The following is a 22343-nucleotide window of genomic DNA, read 5'->3' as shown; positions in this document are numbered from 1 at the left end:
AAACTCCAAAATTTGCATATTATATATTGAAACGCTCGTATCAACGAGTAGAACATATAAAATACCAAAAACAGTTCCCTACAAGGCCGAAAAGCCACCAGAACGCCGCCACAGGCGGTGGTGCACTGCCGCAGGCCAAAACTCAATATTTCACAAAACTCCCAACATCAAAGCTGTTCATCTAAGCATGCTTGTGAATTTTCATAACTAGCTCGAAGTCAGAAAACAAGCATAAAGGGTCGAAAACTACCTCACAAGCTTTGGATTTATGCTCAAACTGAGTTGAACCAATTTCCACATAAATCGATCAAAACAAACACCATAGATCGATCAGGGAGCCTTCTCTGAACTCAACCAAGGAAGCATGAAGCCATGAAGTCGCCGGAGCTGTGTTTTTCAGCCGCGTCTGAAAATACCAACTGCGCCGTACACGGTGGATATTGCCGCTAGAGGATGCCACAGAGATGATCAGAAGGGGGAGACGAACCATCTGACCAAGTTTCACGGCCAGAGATCGTCGGAGCTACAAGTTCCGGCTGGGTCGGATCACCGGGTTCGGGTCGGATCAGGAGGAAAACTCAGACACCAAAGGTGCAGCCGAGAGAGAAGAGAGAGAGAGGAATTTGTTTCCAGAAAGGGAAAGTGAAATAATGAATTCATTTTTCTGATTTTCTCTATTTATACTAAAACGAAAACTTCTTCCAATAGCTATAACTTTCTCATACGACCTCCGATTGACGCGAACCACATGTCCACGAACTCGTATCGACGCGTTCTACAACTTTTGTGAAGGATGTTTTCCGAGAGTCCCAACGTATAAAAAGTCAAACATCACACGACCCCCTAAACTGTGAAATTCGAATAATTATACGTGTGAAAACCATTACACTTCACATACAACTTACGAATAAAGCACAATAACAATTATTCGTACAACTGGTCCATTATTAATTACCAAAATTAAATAACATAAATCCAGGTCATCACAAAATATGATGGTGAAAGGAGGTCTAGAAGGATGTGAATCGGGCTGTGATCTTTTTTCTCTTCTGGAGGTCGGTTTGGTACTTTTCCGGCTGGTTCTGGGTGTGGCACAACCAGTTCTGGACTCCTAGGATTGAGGGTTTCAGTATATGCGGCGGTGGTTGCTAGGGTTTGAAGGCTACAATTTTAGGGTTTCAGGATTAGGGCTTAGTGCTGATAAATTGTTGAGGAATGCTAGCTACCTTCCCCTTCTACCTTTCCCTTTCAACCTTCCCACTCAACAAATGACATGTGGATTCCACTACCACTTTAAACTCGATATTTATTACATTGAATAACTAATTCTATTTTTTCCATGTCTGCCTTCTAATAAATGTCTCACATTTTTTTTTCTTTCTATATTTTACTTTGACTTTGTAGGATGTTTAATTTATTTTGCATTTCTGTTTTCTTAAATAATTTTACATTTTTTAATTGTTATTTTGACAATATGGGTTGTGGTTTTTTTTCTTTTTAGCTTGCATTATTATTATCTAGTAAAACATCACTTTCAATACTCTTAATCGCCATCTAACTTTGCTGGCGAAACTTTCATCACCTATTTGAGTCCAAGTATCATCCCCTGATCTAAAATATGCAAGACTGGTTACAGAAAGAAACTCACTATTGTATCGTACTAGTACTTCATAATCATTAGGACACAAACATGGGTCAGCCGACAATTCAACCGAATAAATAGAACCTCTTCCATCTGTGGTTTTTATAAGTGGTGGAAGAGTAATGGTATGCCCGGTGAAAGGGTTCAGTTAGCTCAATTTCTTAAACAAAAAAACAACAACAACAACAATTTTTAAAATCTTTGTTCAATTTCATTTCCCTGCCAAAGAAAGAGATAAAAAAAAAAAAAGAGATAAAAAAAAAAGATTTGATTGAACGAAGATTAAAAAAATGGGAATGGATTTCAGAATGGATGCTAGAGAAATAGAAAGAGATACAGAAATATTTGAGAGAAAGGGAAGATAGGTATGGGGAAGTTTGACCTAGATGAACCCAGAAAGAAAAAAACCACAACCCAGATTGTCAAAATAACAATTAAAAAATGCAAAATTAATTAAGAAAAAAAAGAAAAATAACTTAAATATCCTACAAAGTCAAAGTAAAATATAGAAAGAAAAAAAATGTGAGACATTTATTAGAAGGGCAGACATGGAAAAAATAGAATTAGTTATGCAATGTAATAAATATTGAGTTTAAAGTGGTAGTGGAATCCACATGTCATTTGTTGAGTAGGGAAGGTTGAAAGGGAAAGGTAGAAGGGGAATGTAGCTAGCATTCCTCTAAATTGTTTTAGGAAATCGATATTTGAGAGAGAAATTGTTGTGCTTTCATTGATAATAGGGGCTTCTTTATATAGAGGATTACAAGGCATAAAATCAGAGTTGTACAAGGAAAGATAATCATACATTGATTGGATATCTCTAAAATTCTCCAAGATTATCTCTAATTCTAACCCTAACTAGAGTAAGTAATCTCAAGTTTGGGCCAGACACAAATTCTGGATTTACTTGAACATACACCTAATATATTAATATTTAATGTTATATGACATCATTTTAGTAATTTGTGTCATACTAAAGCACTAATTTTTTAACATGTTATTTAGCCTCTAATTAGTAATTTATAATTTAGGGAAAATGATCATTTACCCGATTTTAGGCTAAAAATTGCCCACTTGCTCCACCAACTGTTTTTTAACCCCATTTACCCAATACACTCTAAGGGATTATTTCCCCTTTACCCAATTAATTCTTTTTTCTTTTTTTTTTTAAGACTTTTTTGCCCTCTCCTTCTTTCTCACTTATAGAGAGAAGTCACCCTCCACCTTGCTGTGCTCCGGTGACCAGTGGCCGGCGCGGTCTCCTGCGACCGATGACCGGACTCCGGCGAACGGTGACCGGATTCCGGCGACCGATGACCGGATTCCGGGAACCGGTAACCGAAATCAGGCGACCGATGACCGGAATCCGGCTATTATTGCCCCCCCAGTAATCATATTACTGCCCCCCAGTAATCATATTATTGCCTCCCAAAAATCATATTATTGCCGTCCAGTGAATTGTATGAACTCCCAAAACCAAAATGAATACACTACAGGCACAATTGATCAATTTATAATTATATTAGTGCCTGCCAATAATCATATTATTGTCCCCCAATACAAAGTCCAATGTCTCTACTGCCTCCCAATAGACCACCAAAAATGCACCATTTTGTAGGATTCACAGATAATTTGACTTTAATACACTGAAAACAACATGTAACTTATCAAAACACCACACTATAGTGATCCATGTCCCTAGTATCAAAGTCTACTGGGGGCCAATAATGTGTCTACTGCCCCCCAGTAGACCATTAAACAAACCCCACAGTTACATTGCAATCTCAGGATACCGGAAAAAAAAAAAAAAAAATGTTATGGGCACCCAGAAATTGCTCTGGGCACCAGATCAGAGCTACTGGGGATGAACAAACTCGATATCCGGCTGGAGCGCCTAGATCTTGAAGCTTTGGGCCGCGATCTTCTGCTCCAGCACCAAGCACCGCTGCCCCATTGCCCCCATGCTCGCAAGCTTCAATGCCAGATCCTGAGACTTGCAGCGCCGGCGATTCTTTCTCCGCCTGAAAACGAATCTGGAATTGATTAGGATCGGTGGGATGGCAGAGCAGATCATGTCTGTTGGCCGGTGATGGTTCTTTTCTTGCTGGCTGGGGGTTAGGATCGGTGTGTCGGCGTAGATTCGGTGGTGGACTGGAGTTGATGTGATTGTGGTGACGTTGCTTGGCTCGGCGCAATCTAGCCCGATATGGGTTGGATCCGATCGGAATTTTTTGATCTACGTATGGGCTTTTGATTCCGGCATGGGGAAGGGAATAGTTGGAGACGGTTTTCCACTGCGTTGCGGGGATGGAATGAGGTTGACACCGTTCCGGCGAGAAGAGAAGGAAAGTCTACGGTGAGAGAAGAAATCTGTGAGAGAGAGAGAGTCTAAGAGGATAGAGTTAAATAATAGGGGGCAAAATTGTCTCTAGATGTTAGATTGGGTAAATGGGGTTAAAAAACTCTTGGTGGAGTAAGTGGGCAATGTTCATGCTGAAATTGGGTAAGTGGTCGCGGCCCCTATAATTTATACAAATTTTATTTATTCTTAAGGTGAAAATAAAATATAAAAAATAAAAAGTTAAAATATTATAAAATGAATACAATTCTTACAACTCCATACAAATTGAGCCCTAGCTATAACTTACTCAAGTAAAAAAAATATCTATAAGACCAAGATTTATATCTAAAACTATGGACTATAGCACTCGATTTTTGGTCAAAATTGCATGTTCTTATTTTCTTATTAAAATTTTTGTACCGTCAAATAATGATTTTTATATACTTCTCGAATTGACAGAAATCAAAAATTAAAACTCAATTTTTTTTATACGATTTCTCAAAGTTAAAAAACAATAAAAGTCATAAAAAGAATTCGTTCAAGCCTTCAAGGTTTCAGTGTTTCATCAATTAGAACACATTCTAAAAATTATGTTTTACGAATGGCGAGCTTATGAAACAGAAATATTTCAATAAAAAAAAATAGTGTTAATAATGTTTGACATGTATTGGCATGCCATTGCATTCAACGGGCCGGGTGTACTCCCATGACACCTTACAACGTGCCAAACCATGCAAAGTCTCATTTCTATTCAAACTGTCAAATTTCTTAATCATACCATTAGTAAAGTATGATATTTAGAATGTGTTACAATTGACAGAATACTGAAATCTCTAATAAATTCCTTTTACTATTTTTTAAAGTCGAAAAGCTACAAAATTCATGAGATTTCGATTTTCCGTAAGTTTACATGTATTTTAAAGTTTCATGCTCTATGCACCAAAACGTGTGAACTACACCACACCAAAACCGCGAAGCCTAGAGCAGGACTGAACTGATCCTACACTGACAACAAACCACCAAGCCACAAGATCAAAGCAAAAGCTGCCCCTAACCAAGACCTCGAACACTCAATTAGGATTGATCGGATCCAGCACTATCAGATCCCACAAGATACAAACGAGATGCAAGTCGCAAAACACCACAACTCTATAAGAGATTCGTCGCCTAGACTAGGTACGTAGAGCCCCTGTGCTCGACAAGACGGAAGGTCGCCGCCACCGCTGCTGGAAGTTATATCGAAACCCTAGTAGAGAGAGGGTTAATAGTTCTTCTTCTCTGTTGTAATTTTAATGATAAAATTTCACATGTCCATTGACCAATAGTACTCGAACAGCCAAATAACCAAAAGACTTGGAGTGAGAAAAAAAAGAGTAGATTATTATTCGTTTGGATAACCATTTTTTTCTGACGTTGAAGTTGGATAACTTTTTCGTTCTTGACGACATAATCTTTTTTTAGTTAAAACAAGAATTGTGGGAGTGGTCCAAGTGGAGATACACACACATCACACTAGACAAGAAAATGGAAAGTCACGGATAGGCAATAGCTGCCTGCATGTCATCACTGCACTCAACTTTCAACCGATGAAACCCAGATAAACCATATAAAGATTGTTTGGTGTATCTAGTATGCTTCATCACTCAGATACTCAAGACGTGACAGTCAAAACGGTTTTTCTTGTTTCGCGAAACACAGTGATAGGTCGCGCGTGTTAATGTATCGTGTATGAGTTGCATAACTTTATATTTATTGTTAATAATATTAATTAATGATTAAACTGTAACTTGATGAATCATGTAAGATGTGATAAACAAAAAGCGTATTATCTTACACTATCTATACAGGCAAAATTTAATGGCTCTAGCCAAGACAAAATTACCATGACTGATAATGAAAAAATATCCTCATGAAAGTCCCAATAAAGGGAACTAGGATACTCGAACTTTTGAGTCCAAACGTTCTATATAGCGTACGTTGTTGATGGCTAATGAAATGGAAGTAAGGATTATGGAAGAAGGCATGTAGTGCCCGATTTAGGCTAGCGCCACATGGGAAGATTGCACATGAAATAGGGAGATCAAATTACTAAACCTCCATGGCTGTTTAGTTACTACGCGCGCCTTGAAGACATTTTACCCAAAGATTCTCAGTCACTTTGAATAAACTCTATTTCTACTGTTCTACGTTACAAAAAGGTAAGTCGTTCATGCCAATCTTTTTTGTTTAGTCGTTCATACTAAATTAATTTGTTTTCATTAAGGGTGGTGTTATTCACACACTCCCTTTTTCTATTCACACACCTTCTCTATTTTTCTATTACTTTAATTCAATTTTTTTCTACAAATTACTCTAACTACCCTTCCTTGCAATTCTATTTTTTTATTTTTTTTATTTTTTTTTCTCCTAATAATATTCCAGCAAATATTAAGAGGACACTACGAGAGGGATTGACGGTAAGTTAATTAAGTCAAAGTGGTTTAATGCAAAGTTAATATTTTTTGTTCCTAACATACTATATTATTTTTATTCTTAACTAGGTACACTTTGACGTCGAAATAGAACATCCAAAAATTATCTATTTTGTGGATGATAAGATGCGCTCGGCGTATACTCAATTCAAGTGGAAGTTGCACGATCACTATCAAAAATGCGGCACACACCTGCTCGGGGATGAGCCACACTTCCTCCACCGGATCTATGGCGTGAGAGATCGACAGAGGAGTGGCATTGGCTATGTGACAAGCTCTATACCGATCCAAAATATATTGTATGTATTCTTTATTCTTTTTTTTTTCAAATATTTTTATTGTTGTATGTTTTTTTAAAAAGAAAGAATATTTCATATTTATGTTTTGATTAAAAATCTTAGAGTACATAGTTAACCTCACAATATTTATAAAGGATAAATGCGAGAAGAATTCAGCTAACCGAAAGGGCGAAAGAGACAAAGGAGTACGCATCGTAGCGGAGCTATGCCTTTCATTCAACAAGCTTTGAGGACAGCCAAGGTAAATTTGATGAGTTTCAAGTGAGTTAATTAAAAGATTCTCTTCAATAACTGTTAATTTGGGAGATTTTTTTAAACTGCAGGAGGGCAATCCTTTGTCTTTCATAGACAATTGGGTGACTATATATCAAGATTCAAATAGCAATTGGGTTAGTGATGATGCACGTGATAAATATGTAAGTATTGTTATCAATTTTGTTAAGGTTGTATTAGTTTTTGTAAATAATTACTATTAAATATATAAATAAATAACATATTTATTTTTGTAGGATCGACTGAAAAATAAGAGAGAATAGCATAAGGAGAAACTAACCCTGGACATACCGGAGGGTACTCCACCAGAATCTGTACAAGTTACTGCGCGTGATGAGATTCCAATCATGGCTGAAGAGTGTGGAAGGAAGGTAAAAAGAGTTCGTGGTTTAGGCTCGTTTCCTCGCATGGAGCTTCCAACTGCTACATCTTCAACAGCTGTGAGTTCTGAGATGAATGTAATGCAAGAGAAAGTGAAAAATCTTGAATCAACTGTGGACACTATGCGGTCACAAAATGCCCAGCTAATGACAATGTTGAGGAAGTTCCTGATGAATAGCCAAGGCTGCTTTGCTGATACAGAAAACATTGACATGATCGAACATCGTAGTACCCAACAGTGAAGAAGATGATGTCTTTGGAGGAGATGAAGACGGTGTCCAAAACAATGGAGATAATTCGGAAACAGAGGATTTGGAGGAAGACTTGTGACTCAAAAAATCATTTTCAGTAATTTTTAGTTTAGGATTTAGCTAGTCTTGGCAAACAATTTTTCTTTTTATTAGCTATTATTATTTTTGGGTTGAATATTGTAAACTCTATTTGATTTATGATTTAATAAGTCTTTGATTATTATTAATAAATTAAATTATTTTTAAATTTTTAAATAAATAATTATCAAATGAGACAAACAATCCAGCCTCATTTAAAGTCATTTGCAACAAACAATGATTCTTTGCATATGTTGCAAATCATTATATGCAACATTATATGTGATCTCGCCTATTATTTTTTTCAACAAATATTTAGTCTTACATTTTATATTTTCGACAACTATGTTGATTTGACATATCTTTATAAAGATATTGGCAACAATCCGGAGTTGTCGTAAAATATTTAAATTTCTCGCTAAATTGAAAATGTGACGACTCTGGGTCGTCGCATTAAGTTGTCGCCTTATGTGTTTTACTGATTGTCAAAAGCGAGGAAATTACAGGGTTGTCATTTTTTCAATATGCAACACAATTAGTTCCTCGACGAAATTATATGAGACAAACAAGAAGCCTCGCTTATAAGTTTCTACAATAAAAACATATGTGTCACATATTAATATATGCAACAAAAATGAAACCTCGCAGTTACTTTTTGCAACAAAAAAAAGTCCCGCATATAAATTTTTGATCAAATATATAAGCCTCGCAGACGGAATATGCAACGTAAATGAGGTCTCATACATTAGAAATTGTAACAAACATAAAGTCTCGTTTATAGCATTCTGTAACACACTCACTTGTCTTGCAATATGTCATACGCGAGGAACAAATTGCGTCGCTTATTGAAAATGCAACAAACAACTAAGCCCTGCATATGGAATATGCGACGTAAACGAAATCTCATATATTAAAAATAGCAATAAAAATAAAGTCTCGCATATAGTTTCTAGTAACACACTTGTGTGTCTCACAATTTGTTATATGCGAGGAATCAAATGTGTCGCATATTGAAAAAGCGACAACCGTGTAATTTCGTCGCTTTTGACAATCAGTAAAACACATAAGGCGACAAATGGTTGTGACAACCCAAAGTCGTCGCATTTTTAATTCAGCGAGAAATTTAGACTTTTTACGACAACTTTGGGTTGTCGCCGATTACACTTTCTCTTGTAGTGTGCGTTCTATTTGTCTTAGTTTGAATTTAGTATGGGTTGCTTGCTCATCGCGGTTTTGACTTGAGTTGATTGATAATTTTAAAATTTTTGACGCTTTGATTTCATTTTAATTTTACTTGACTAGCTAGCTAGTTAATTTTATGTTACCTAGCCAATCAACTACAATCTAAGTATATATTCTTAGTAGATTGATAATTTTTTGTTGACATACGTAGCAATCTTAGCAATCTAAGTATATTTTCTTAGTAGGAAATATTCCTTGTTTGTAGATTGATAATTTGGTGATGAACGTAATTACCTAGAAAGCATCTTCCTTATTTAATAATACAAGTCATTCCACTTAATGAACATATTATTTTTCCTTCATTTAAAGGTAGTTTTTTTTATTTTTTTACTTATTGTATAATATTGTTTGATCCATGATTGACTTGCCAAAATAGAAAAAAAAAATTAAAAAAAATAAACATAATTCATAAGGGAGGGTAGTTAGGGTAATTTGTAAAAAAATAATAATTAAGTAATAAAATAATAAAGAGGGTGTGTGAATTGAGAAAATGAGTGTGTGAATAGAGAAAAGGAGTATGTGAATAGCACCACCCTTCATTAAATACATAATTTGTTAGGGTATCAGAGAGTCCTTTACTGCCAACTAGTGTATTATTTCACCAGCCATTTTGCTTTTCCATTTTGAGACGAGCTTTAGCCTGAAATGAACAAAAATTACATACTTTTTCGACAGTTGGTGAACTTTAAACCTCATTACCATATATGACTTAAAATATGTCGAACAGATTATTATTATTATTATTATTATTTTAAATAGAAGTTGAAATTCATTAAATCAACAGTCAAAAGGCTATAGTCTACAAAACTTACATAAGAAAGCCAAATCAACAGACTGCCCTATCTAAGCTATAGCAAACTATTAGAATCTCTGGGATGCTCATTGTTTAACTCGCCTATACAAGAATGACCAAACCTCACCCTCTACAGAAAGAAATCATTCAACTAATCCTCTCTTGCCAGGCACACAATTGTGGTACAACCAAGAATTAGAAACATCATAGAAGACTTATAGAAGCTTCATCAAACTCACACATGCTTGAATAAATTTTAATTGGTAAAACTAGTAAAGAACCAGCTCATTCCTTTTCGAGTTGGAACCTGAAACTGCATCAACCTTGTCAACCTTTGGCAATAGCTTTTTCGTTGTTGCCCTTGGTTCATCAACCTTCGTTGCTTTCTTTTTTTCACCATACGGTAGCATATTCTTTCCACCTGCAAGTCTACCTCTCTTCCTCTTTAATTGGCTAGGATTTTCCTCATTCTACAACACGGGTACCAAACCAAAAGTCTCTGGTTCCAAGTTCAAGTTTCTTTTCCCCACAGCAAGACTCAATTTCAGTTTCTTAAGAGAGATAGTAACACCCTCCTCATCTCTACTTCGCCTCTTACCTGCTAGCCTTTTAGGAATGATCATCACCTCAGGCAGCTCACAGACATGGGCCTAACGGTGAGGACGCTGCAACAACACTACCGGATTGTGGAGCAATAGTTCCGGCATTTTGTTGGGAACAGAAGTATGAATTGAAAGACTAGGTTTTGACCAGTTGTCGAAACCTTAGCCATAGTACCTGCATTCAATTGGCTAGATGATGTCGCACTAGATGAAGAGGCTGATGCACCAACCATCTACAGTGCAGATGCAGTTGGAACCAACACCGTTTGTGCACCCAAAATGGTGTGTTCTACCTCCTCCTCGTTTTCTTCCAAAGTTAGACCCAAGCATGGGAGGCCTACATGAGTAACAAATCCACAAGTAGCACACCTACCAAAGAGCTTATCATACCTGAACTTGTAGAGGAACTCGACCTCGACCTCGTCCTCAACCCAATACCAGCATTTGAATGACAGCGGCCGATTGAATAGGATCTCCACCTTAATTTGGAGATTTTTGACTTTCTTTGCCTGTTTGTCAATCTCTTTGAAATCTCCAAGGGTGTACCCAATCATTGTCATCACCCTTTCAGAGCGAAAAGCCGGAGGGATTCCTTGTAGTGTAATCCAGTACGAGGACGTCGTGAATGGAGCAGATCAATATCAGCGACGCCGTCATAATAGGATAGGGAAATTGGTGCATGGTTATAGCCCCATGGGGCTCCCTTCCAGATACAATCCCGATCATCTGTGTCTGACAACATAAAGAAGACCCTTTGTCCTTCAGCTTCCTCAACACGCAGGGAACCATTCACTCTCCAAGCATTGCGAAACATCTTTAAGAAGGATCAGACCTTGTATTCCCAAGCGGTAAGAAGCTTGCCCACCAAAACACGTCCGCCTAATTCAAATCCTTCCATTGTGTAGGTCGCAGATCAACCTGCCTTCTCCCCTCAACGAATGCAAGAAAAGAAGTAAGGCGAGCGGCCATGGTATCAAAAAAAGTCATTGTTGAAGAGTGCACAGAAAAACCACAAACCCTAACCCTAGGTATAGAGAAAAAGGAGGTGGCTCTGCTAGGTTATGGATATAAGCTGTGAACCTCTTCTACTTAAAGCAATATCAAATTTTTCCTTATTGTCGAAGAGGTTATTATTTAATCAAGACATCAAAAGAAAATAAAATAAAATCTTTATACAATATGATGCTTACAACTCATACATCTATTGAAAAAAAAAATAAGAAAAATAAAAACTTAATACAAAACTTTTCATATTGTACTTGTTTCTATTAATGCAGAGGTGGAAAACGGGCCGGCCTGACCTATTTTAAGCAGGCATATTCATGTTTAGTATTGTGCTCAGACCAACCTATTTATTATTGTACTCGGGCTCCTGCCAACCCATTTATTATTGTGCACTTCTTGTTTCGGGCCGGGCCAATAAACAAGTCATACTCAGACCATTCCAAAATTAGGCATGATTTTAAAATTTTAATTTGAGTATTTTATTTATTTATTTATAGTTGGAAATTAAATTTATTTAACTACTTAGAAAAAGTAAACAAATAGAACTCAAACACTTTTTCATATCTTAGTTTAAACTAAGATTAGTTTCTTAATAGTTTTTATATTCTATTATAAGAAAGAAAGAGAGAAAATTCAAAATTCAAAAAATTTAGTATCATTTTTTTTTCTTAATTGTATAATTGTATTATCGTGAGATTAATCTTTTGTAATAAACATATATTTAATATTTAGGATAAATATTAATGTTAAAATAAGGATATGATGTTTTATTTCACTGCTATACCAACACACTACAAAAAACAATTCTAACGGCTACACTATGGGTAGCTTCAGCACTCAATTGCCGTCGTCAAAGCTCCAATATTTACTTCGGCAAAGCTTGCCGTCGCTAACATATACTAAGTTTGCAACAACAACATATATCGTCACCAAAATAAAAACGAGTTGCTACTGGACATGTGTTCCGTCGCTTAAATTTATTGCTCATTTGTGTCGTTTAACGGAGCAGCCATATCTATCTCTCAATTTGCTTCACTTCAGTTCTCTCTCTCTCTCATTTCAATCTCCACCCACGACCCCATCTCTCATTCCATTCCAACCCACCCTTTCTTTCTCATTCATTTCAATCTCCGCCCATCACTACATATATTTCTCTCATTCAATTCAATCTTAGCATATTGACACCAATTGTGCAACCTGATATGAAAATTCTAGTATGCAAAATTACATGCTAGGTTTTTTTTATAAATTATATAAACTTTGCGACGGCAGTGTTCCCATCGCTAATGAACTTTGGCAACGGCCAAGCGATGGTAAATTCACCGATGTTGTTGATGGCATTACCATTGCCTTTTGCGACGGCATTATTACTATTGCCAAAAATCATGCGATAGCGTAAATGTCTTCGCTAAAATTCATGTGACGGCGTAATTGCCGTGACAAATAGCAATGGCAATGAGACCAATGACATTGGCGAATTTGCCGTTGTCTAACCATCGCATTGGTCTTTTGCGACGACAATTTGACTTTCCGCGACCACCTTGCACCGCGGCCACTGAATTTTATTTTTATTTTTTTTGTAGTGACATTAATGGAATTGCATGGGTGAAATTGTTAAGAAATTTTGAATAGAATTTAGAAAGGTCAAATATTCAAGTCTCATCATTATAAATATTTTATATTTTTAAAAATAAAAGGAAATTTTACATTTGTAATGGGCCTGCCCACAATAGATTGTGCTCGGACCATGCCGGGCTCATAACGGGCTCAGGCCCATGGGCGAATATACCTCAGCCCAACCTAGCCCGCTAGAATAAGCAGTACTCAGGCTGGGTCGAACCGATTTTAATCGTGTCAGGCTACTGTAGTGTTCGAGCCCAGTAGACCGTTTGGAACCTTTATATTAAAGTATTAATAGTGTTAAAGTTAAGTTTATCGGTTTAACATGTTATGTTACATTCATGTTCATATCTTAAATGATTAATCCAAATTCATTATTTCCTGTAATATATATATATATATATATATATATATATATATTATTTAGAGCAAAGTTTCGCTTTGAAATTAAAGTTTGCATTTAGAGTTTAGGGTCACTTTTCGGTCGCATATCCACATTTCGACCGTTCAGTTTTTACGTACTAATGTATAATGTATAGATCATCTCTACAAATTTTTAGCCAAATTGATGATCGTTAAGGTATCTAATTCGCTTAAACCAATGGACGAATTGAATCTGTCCAACATGAACTGTACTAGCTTTAAGGAAATTAGCAATGCCTTAATGATCATCAATTTGGCTGAAAATTTGCAGAAATGATTTTTACATTAGTACCTAAAAACTAAACGGTCGAGATGTGGATATGCGATCGAAAAGTGACCCTAAACTCTAAATGTACACTTTAATTTGAAAGCAAAGCTTCGCTCTGGTGTGTGTGTGTGTGTAATCTAAGTTCAGTAAAATTTACCATTACTCAGTAATAGGGGGTTTGTGTATTTAGTGGGGTGATAAGACAATAATTAAGGGGAACAAAATAAAGAGATAATTTACAAGCGAAAGAACCCACACCTAATAGAATAAAAGAGAAAACAGTTACAAAATAATCAAAAACCTGAAGTTTTGTAAACTTAGCAAATACATTACTCATTTAGAGCAACTCCAACAGCTTCCCTATAATTTTTGTATAATAGGGAAGCAAAAGTCAAAACTTTAGCCTCTTTTTCTTCTTCAACTCCAACAGATTTCCTATTTTACAACAATCTCTAAAATCTCCATATTCTTCCTTAAATTTTTAAAGATTGCTGTAAATATAGGGAATTTGGTTTTCTCTTTCCTCACTTTCCCTAAAATAGGGATAGTTATAGGGAATCTGTTGGAGCAAAAGAGGCTTATTTTTCCCTAAAATAGAGAAAAATCAAAATATGGAGAAGCTGTTGGAGTTGCTCTTACACATTATATCAGAATTTGAAATTTTAAACCAGTTATTCAGTTTTTCGTAGAATACAAAGAAGAAACCCTAAGCGCCGCTATGGACGCCGGAAACCCTAAGACAGCATGCACCAAAGCTGCTGCCTCCGCTCGTCAAGCACGCGACGCTGCCACAACAATGGATGATGTTACGGCCTCCTTTGCGGCCTCTCTCGCCCTAGCAACCAACGCGGTCGTAGACTTCTCCAGATCTGCCAACAACGCCACATGACGCGGTACGCAAGCGTATCTGATAAGGTTGCTTGTTGCAAAACCGGCCCCTTTACAAGACCTCCGACGTTTCTTCTGTCCCGTATGGGTGCTTGAAAAAGACTTCAAGATTTAAGAGCGGGGGGAGAACCGTCATTGCTTTCGATCTGAAACTTGATCGAAACAAGGTTTTATGTGGAGGATCGTGGCGCTTCAACCAAGCACCGGTTGTCATGCAGGAGTACGACGGGGTTGCATCGCCTCACTCTGTACCTCTTAATGCCTTGTACTTCTGAGTACGTATCACTGATATACCCCCTCTGTTTGATAACATGGATACTATCGGGGACATTGCTGCTATTGCTGGAAGAGTCATCGAGTTGGATGAAAAACTCTTTGACAACACATGAAAAATTAGGGTTAGGGTTTCCCATGAACTCTCCAAACCTTTTTTTTTTCTGAAGAAGAAAGTAATGCTGGCACCTGGTGTCAAGGAGGAGATCAGTTTCTTCTTCGAAAACCTTGTGGGTAAGTGCAACTATTGTGATCTAATTTTCCATGAAACTGGTGTGTGTCCTGCAGCAGATGGGAAGGGGATTCCGAGAATGGATTCTGCTTCAGCTCATAGGAGATTGGAAATAACAAGTCCCTTTCTAAGTTTTCAGAGCCATTTTGAGAATGGCATGTTTAAGTTCCAGGGACTCCAAGCTCCTGTCCTACCCTCAGTGGCACGATCTTTCTTCCACCCAAAGGGAAATGGTTGCCCCAAGCCGGTTGTGTAGCGTGGCACAGATGTCAGGTCGTCTTCCAGCAAGGAAGATGAAGATACCACTTTGGCTTTGGTCCCTGTTGAGGTTGTTGTCTATCCAAGAAAGAAGGACAGCCTTCAGACTATCAATCTCCAAAGAAACTGAAAGTCCTCCTGCCTGAACTTTTTACTCACTTGGGGTGTGCTGATGCTCCCACCAAAAAGCTTAAAATGTTGGAGTTTAGCTCTAAATTCAATGCAAGATCGCTGGGTCTGGTGGAAGCTTTGGGTAGCATACTTGTTCCCAAGTCTGAGAAGGTGAGTAGCTCGGAGACTAAGAAGAAAAGAGGCAGACCCCTTGGGTCAAGGAACAAGAATCCACCAAAATCAAAGAAGTTTACTGCTGCTCAGGAGGCCTGTATGGCTTTCTTAACAAAACCTCTTAGCCCTAGTGTTAAGGGCAAGGATAAAATTTAGAGTTTTTATTTTTTATTTTGTGACTCTGCCTATTTTCTATGTATCTATTTTCATAGTTTATAGGCTTGCTTTTTAATAAGTGAGCATGAGTGTCGTTAACCACGTTTTCTTATTTGCCCTCTGTATTCAAGACAGTGGAAATGTATGTAATGTATTGCTCTAACTTGAGACTATAATGAGAAATCGTTGATTTGATTTAAAAAAAAATATATCAGAATTTGAAATGAAAATTTATTTGCAATAAGAGGTTTAGTTTGTTCACGGGATACATAAACATAACATACTCTTATATATTTTCCTAACACATACTCTATATATCTTCTCTATATGTCTAGTAATGTTCACACAGCCACTAGTAACCAAAAATTTTGTGATCACCCACTTTTAAATTTAATATCTAAGGTTGAGATTAAAAAAATGAATTCTAAGTTTTTTAATCTCAACCCTTCAAAGTTTATAGACCTACACGGTCAACAAAATATTGATAGAGGTCAAATATCCCCTATACTCCTTATTAAAAAAAAAACGCTATGTTAGATTGGAACTTAGATACGTTGTTTAGTAAATGAATCATCCAACTAGATTGTAATTGAATCATATAAGTGTGTCGCTATGTTTTTCTGGTCAGGTTTAATGGCTTGATGATGTGAATTTACTTAGGTAATGACTTATTCTGACAATTTTACTGAAGGTGGTCGTTATGTGTATTCTTACTGAACTATCAATAAATTGACAATTCTCTCTCAAAAAAGAAAAAAATATATGAGTGAGGGAGTTGCTATCAAATTTATGTCATATATATTATGCCAAATTTGAATAAGAAGTTCAACTCATAACTTCCTATATTATATTCCAAATTATATAAATTCACTTAAGGTTTTAAAATAAAGCATATGTTATTCAAGTAAATCCAGAATATATGTCTGACCCAAACTCTAGGTTACTTGACCTAGTTGTAATAGAGTTTTGAATTAGAGATATTCATCGATATCCGATTAATTGTACGATTATCTTTCCTTGCACAACTCTGATTCTATGTCTTGTAATCCTCTATATAAAGAGACCCCGATTATCAATGAAAGCACTACTCAATTCTCTCACAATTCGGTTTTCCTGAAACACATTATCAACACGAAGCCCTAACCCTGAAACAAATAGCCAAACCCTTATTCAAGGAGCTAATTAAAACCTTAAATCTGAATACAAAACCTTGAAACCATTTCTACCTCCGCCAAATAACTTGAAGCTCTCGACCCCAGGAATCCAGAACCGGCGGCAGAACCACTAGAATCGGCCGGAAACCTATCGAACCGACCACTGAAAGCTCCAAACAACCCGCAGCAAATATTCCACCGGTTCACCACATTCCGGACCTCCAATTGCTACCAAATTTTGCCAGCAGTAGTATCTCGATTTTAGAATTCAGGAACAGGAAGAAAATCCCAAAATCTCAGCCTAAAAGATACTGAACCGTTCGACAGAATTTCCTACAAAAAAACAGGCAGAAAAGAGAGAGAGAAAAAAAAAATGGAGCCCAAGCCGCTGATGTCATCAGCATCGTCATCAACCACGTCAGCAGCATCGTCAGCAACCACGCCAGCTGCATCGTCAGCAGATCAATGCCATGTTGGCACTGGCAACAGGTCACCCCCGGAGACTTTTTCGGCCACTTTTCTAACCACTTTCCAGTGACTTTTCCGGCCAAATTTTCCGGCGAACTATTTCAAGGTAATTTTTACGAAAAGTTCATGTTTTTGAAGTTTTTATTCTTTTTCTCTTCTTTTTCTCGGGGACTTGCAAACTCGCTTCTTCTACCCCCCTTTCTTCATCATAGAGGAGACCTAATTAAGACGAACTGTGGGGGTTCATCATGTTCACTCCAAGCTTGGAGATTGTTGAGATCAACAAACTTAAAGTTTGTAGAGAATTTATGATCGACCACTTACATCATTGTTTCGATCTAATCCAACCCCTCTTGGAATTGAATTTCTTAGAAGCGATTACGCTCAGAAACTCCTAATTTCTTGGGAGCGATTACGCTAAGAAATTTTATACGTTTTCGTGGTACCTTTTTCAGCTCCAAAACTAACCTTTTTTCTTGTTCTCTTTCAGGATGAGTAACCTGAACAAATTGGACTTTGCTCTATTGGGAACAACTGGCTCTGGATATCATAGGTGGGTTCATGATGTCCGCCAGCATCTCAAAGCCGAAGGAATCCTGAATACGATTCTAGAGCCTAGCCAGGACGTGCTAACTGTTGAGCAAGCTCAAACTTTGGAAGCAAATAGAGTAGCCTTAGAGGCAAATAAGGCGAAAGTCATCATCCTAATGACTCGTCATATGGAGGATTCACTCCAGTACGAGTGTATGAATGAAGAAGACCCCAGAAGGCTGTGAGTCTCACTCGAAGAAAGATTTGGCAACGTCCGTGATTCCCTGCTTCCTGACCTAGAAGTGAGATGACATACCCTCTGCTTCTGTGATTTCAAGTCAGTTCTTGATTACAACTCGGAAGCACTTCGCATTAAATCGTTAATGGAATTCTGTGGTAAAGAGATCACAGATGCGATGTTGATTGAGAAGACTCTCTCTACCTTCCCCGTTTCTACATTGATGGTTGCTAAGAACTATCAAATCGATGTTACTGCATGATGGATCACAAGGTTTCATGAGCTATGAATGTCCATGAAAAGCATGACAACATCCTTCTGAAGTACTATAATATGAGATTCGTGGAAACAGAGCTTATTCTGGAATCCAATTATAGTCGAGCCCCTAAGAGAGGACGCCAAGAGCGAAATCCTAATCTTAGGGATACTTCTAGACATTCTGGTCCATATAATTGCTCTACTTGGAAAGGTAACCGTCAAAATAGGTAAACACATAACCGAAGAGGTAAACGTGGAAAGAGAGAGAGAAGCAACGCCTCTAGCCATGTTGGTGGCGCCACCGACACTAAGAGCCATCTAAATGACGCTTTCAAAGCACCTCAGTCAATGAAGTCTGAGCAAAGAGATGTATGTTCTCGATGTGGAGTATCCGATCATTGGGTATACATTTGTAGAGCTCGTGAAGAAATTGTCACCACCTACAAAGCGTATTGTGTAGCAAGAGAAGCTCACTATGTGGAACAAGAAGATCAAGAAGATGATCTAAAGTGAAGGGTTGAAGACTACAAATCTGGCTGGGATCAATAGATCACCAATTCTGTTTAAGTCTTTATTTTTCCAAGAGATGTAATAGGCAATTGCCATATACTTTGTAGTAAATGTCATTGGTTTAGTTTTAATTCACATAGGATTATCCAAAATGAGTATAATGTCTAGGAAGGTTTTGAGATAAGTGGTACTTAAGCGAGCCTTACTCCACCGACATCTCTCTGCTCGCCTAGTCATATTTATTTTGGAGTTACCGAAAGAAGTCAAACAACAACCTTTGTTTTGCATTAACTAGCATTTGGATTAGATTCTCTTAATGGTTAAGAGACAATGATGTACTCCATTGGCTTATGAATAAAATTTTGAGTTCTTTTCATTATGACTCCATTTTGATTATGATCATATAACTTTGTGACTACGATGGCTAGGCCATCAGAATTAGTTCAAGGATATGGAATGTCCCAAATTCCGCTTGCCCAATGGCACCTTGATTATAGTCACAGAAACTCTCTACGCTCCTAGAGAGAATAGAACCCTATTGAGCTATTCAAGCAACGAATTCCATGCGAAAAAGCATGTAGAGAACGGAAATGAGTTCTTTTGCAATACCTCTAATGATTGTGAACAAAGGCACCCAGGGTCATCCGAAGAGTAGATTATACGAAATCTTTGCATCAATCACATGAAACAGTGTGTTTGACTTCAACTCTCCGATCGCCATATCTACTCTAATCATGCCAACAACTCTCTGTCCTCCTTGGTTGAAGCCTTGAATCATAAGATGACTTCGCACCAGTTCCTCAACTTTTAGCCCAAGTTGCTTCATTGTTGATTTGGGCATGATATTTACTGCAGAACCTCCATCCATAAGCATGCGGTTAAGTTTCTGCTTGCGTACATACCCTGTTACAAAAAGAGGCCGATTGTGGGGTTTAGAACCCAATTGAAGGTCTTCATCTGTGAAATGAATGGCATCGCAGCATGCAGCACACATTGAGCACTCTGTTGGCTTCAATTCACCTACTTCCTTAATCTTCGTAGCATACTTGATAAAGTTAATTAAGACTTCAACTAATGCACATCTAACTGGTTTTGGTAATTTCAGTAACTCATAGATGCGGAAGTGTAATGGAAGATTCTCCAATTGTCTTACCACTTCATCGTCCTTTACTTTTTCATGTGTGTGGAGAGTGGTCATCTCACCTTTTGTGGAGTTGTTATTAACTTCGTAACCAGTTGTCATATGAACGGTGCTCATTTCCTCTTGCCTCATGGAATTCTTGAGAAAGCCTTTACCCTTGTCATGGCCTCCTTGACTATCCCTGGTGAATATCCTTGGGGTAGACATTGGTCGAGCGAAAAGGTTAGTTCTCCCCTTGGGCACTTCTTTTGTTTGACTTCTTTTGTGTTAAAGACTCATTCCTTGTTGTCTCGCTTCTACTTGAGCGACTTTAGATCTTAGTGATGCCACTTTACGTGCCTTTCTTCGAGTGATAAGCATCCATCCTTCATCTTCGCTATTGGTCTAATTCTTCAGGGCAACGACTGGCCTCGGTTCTCTTTGCCCAACCGACTTGGCTACCTCTGTCCTCACCTCTTCATGGGGCAGCCTTTTGTGATTGATGTAATCGCTCTATTGGTGATAAGGACAATGCAACCGGTTCGAATGTTCTGAACACAATGGAGGTGCAATTGGCTTCCACCACATCATCGATATCTAGTTGTATCGTCCCTTGTTTGGCGAGTTTCATAATCAAATCTTTGAGAACAAAACATTTCTCAACTGGGTGACTGACAATGCAGTGGTACTTGCAATACTTTGGATCGTTAACTCGATGCATCTCCCCTGGCCGCTTGCACTCTGGCAACTCAATTACTTTTTTGTTGAGCAAATCTTCCAGCATGCCTACTATGTTAGAATCGGGAAAAGGATAGGTCTTTTCTTCCAACTTCTTCAACGAGCACTTTCGTCTTTCATAGTTGTGAGATGGCTCTACTTGCTTGAACTCGTTTTTCGAGTCTCGAGTTGATATCTTGATGGGAGCCACATTAACTGCCATGGACTCTTTCACAGGTTTTTTGATGAATTTATCCACTTTACTTCCGAGGACTTGTTCTCTACGCTGGTCAACAGCGAACTCATTTTTCCCTTTATGATTGGCTATGCTCAGCTCCATGTCATGCGCACGGGTAGCCAATTCTTCAAACATACGAGGCCTAATCACCTGCAAAATGTATAGTTTATTCCAGTGCATACCTTGGATACACATCTTTACTGCTGACACTTCTGACAATCAATCTTTACAGTCCAAACTGAGTGATCACCATCAAATAATATAGTCAACTGCTGGTTCGTCCTTCCATTGCTTCGTATTCATAAGCTCCATCACGCTTACTGTACGCCTGGTACTATAGAAGCGATTCAGGAACTCTCGTTCCATTTGATCCCAGCTGTCAATTGACTCAAGCTCCAAGTCAGTGTACCATTCGAATGCATTCCCTTTTAGAGATCGAACAAATTGTTTGACCAACTGATCACCCTCTGTACCGGCATTGTTACAAGTCTCAACAAAGTGTGCGATGTGTTGCTTCGGGTTGCCTTTTCCCTCAAATTGTTGGAACTTTGGTGGTTGGTACCCCACTAGCATTCTTAGACTATCCACGCGTTTAGTATACGGTTTAGAGTAAGTGAGAGTATCACGTGAAGGGGCTCCATACTGGGCTCTAATGGTGTTTGCGATCATATCTTGGAGCTGTTGGATAGACAGAGAGCCGAGAGAGCCTTCACTGGCCTTTGACTTTGGATAAGAGGATTCTCCCTCTTTTTCCTTTCCCTTGTCACTTTCATATGACCTTTTGGAAGAGTCCTCTACATGTTGAACTTCTAACCTACTCCGCAACTCTGCACATCCTTCTCCTCAACGGTCTTGGTGATTTTCTCGATTGCGGCAACTGTAGTGGCTAGCTGATCCTCAATCAATGCGGGCCCTGTCATTAGGACTTGCATTGTCGCCGGGTGTGGTGCAACATTTGGCCGCGGTAAAGAGAAATCATTTTCTTCATCATTAGGTGACTCATGAAATGACCCCGTACTAGAGTCATTATTGGAAGCAAGAGAATGAGATCGTTCCCTTGAATGTTTTGAGTTTGACACTTCCCTTCCCTCACTCCGAGGGACATGATCTCTCGCCCCTAAACTCTCTAGAGTGATGACTGGTTGGTGAAGTTTAGAAGGCAATGCCACAAATGTTGTGGGTTGAGCCTTCGCCACGCTTCTAGTGACATGACCTGATGATTCGCTACTCGACTTTGAAGTGGTCGCTAGCTTGGATTTGTTCCCCGCAACGACTTGAGTTTTCTTGGAAGCCATTGCTTGGTGTGAATTTAAACTTTGGAGAAAAGA

Source organism: Rosa chinensis, chromosome 5, assembly GCF_002994745.2.
Source record: "Rosa chinensis cultivar Old Blush chromosome 5, RchiOBHm-V2, whole genome shotgun sequence".
NCBI lineage: Eukaryota > Viridiplantae > Streptophyta > Magnoliopsida > Rosales > Rosaceae > Rosa > Rosa chinensis.
Note: the sequence above shows the minus strand (reverse complement) of the source record.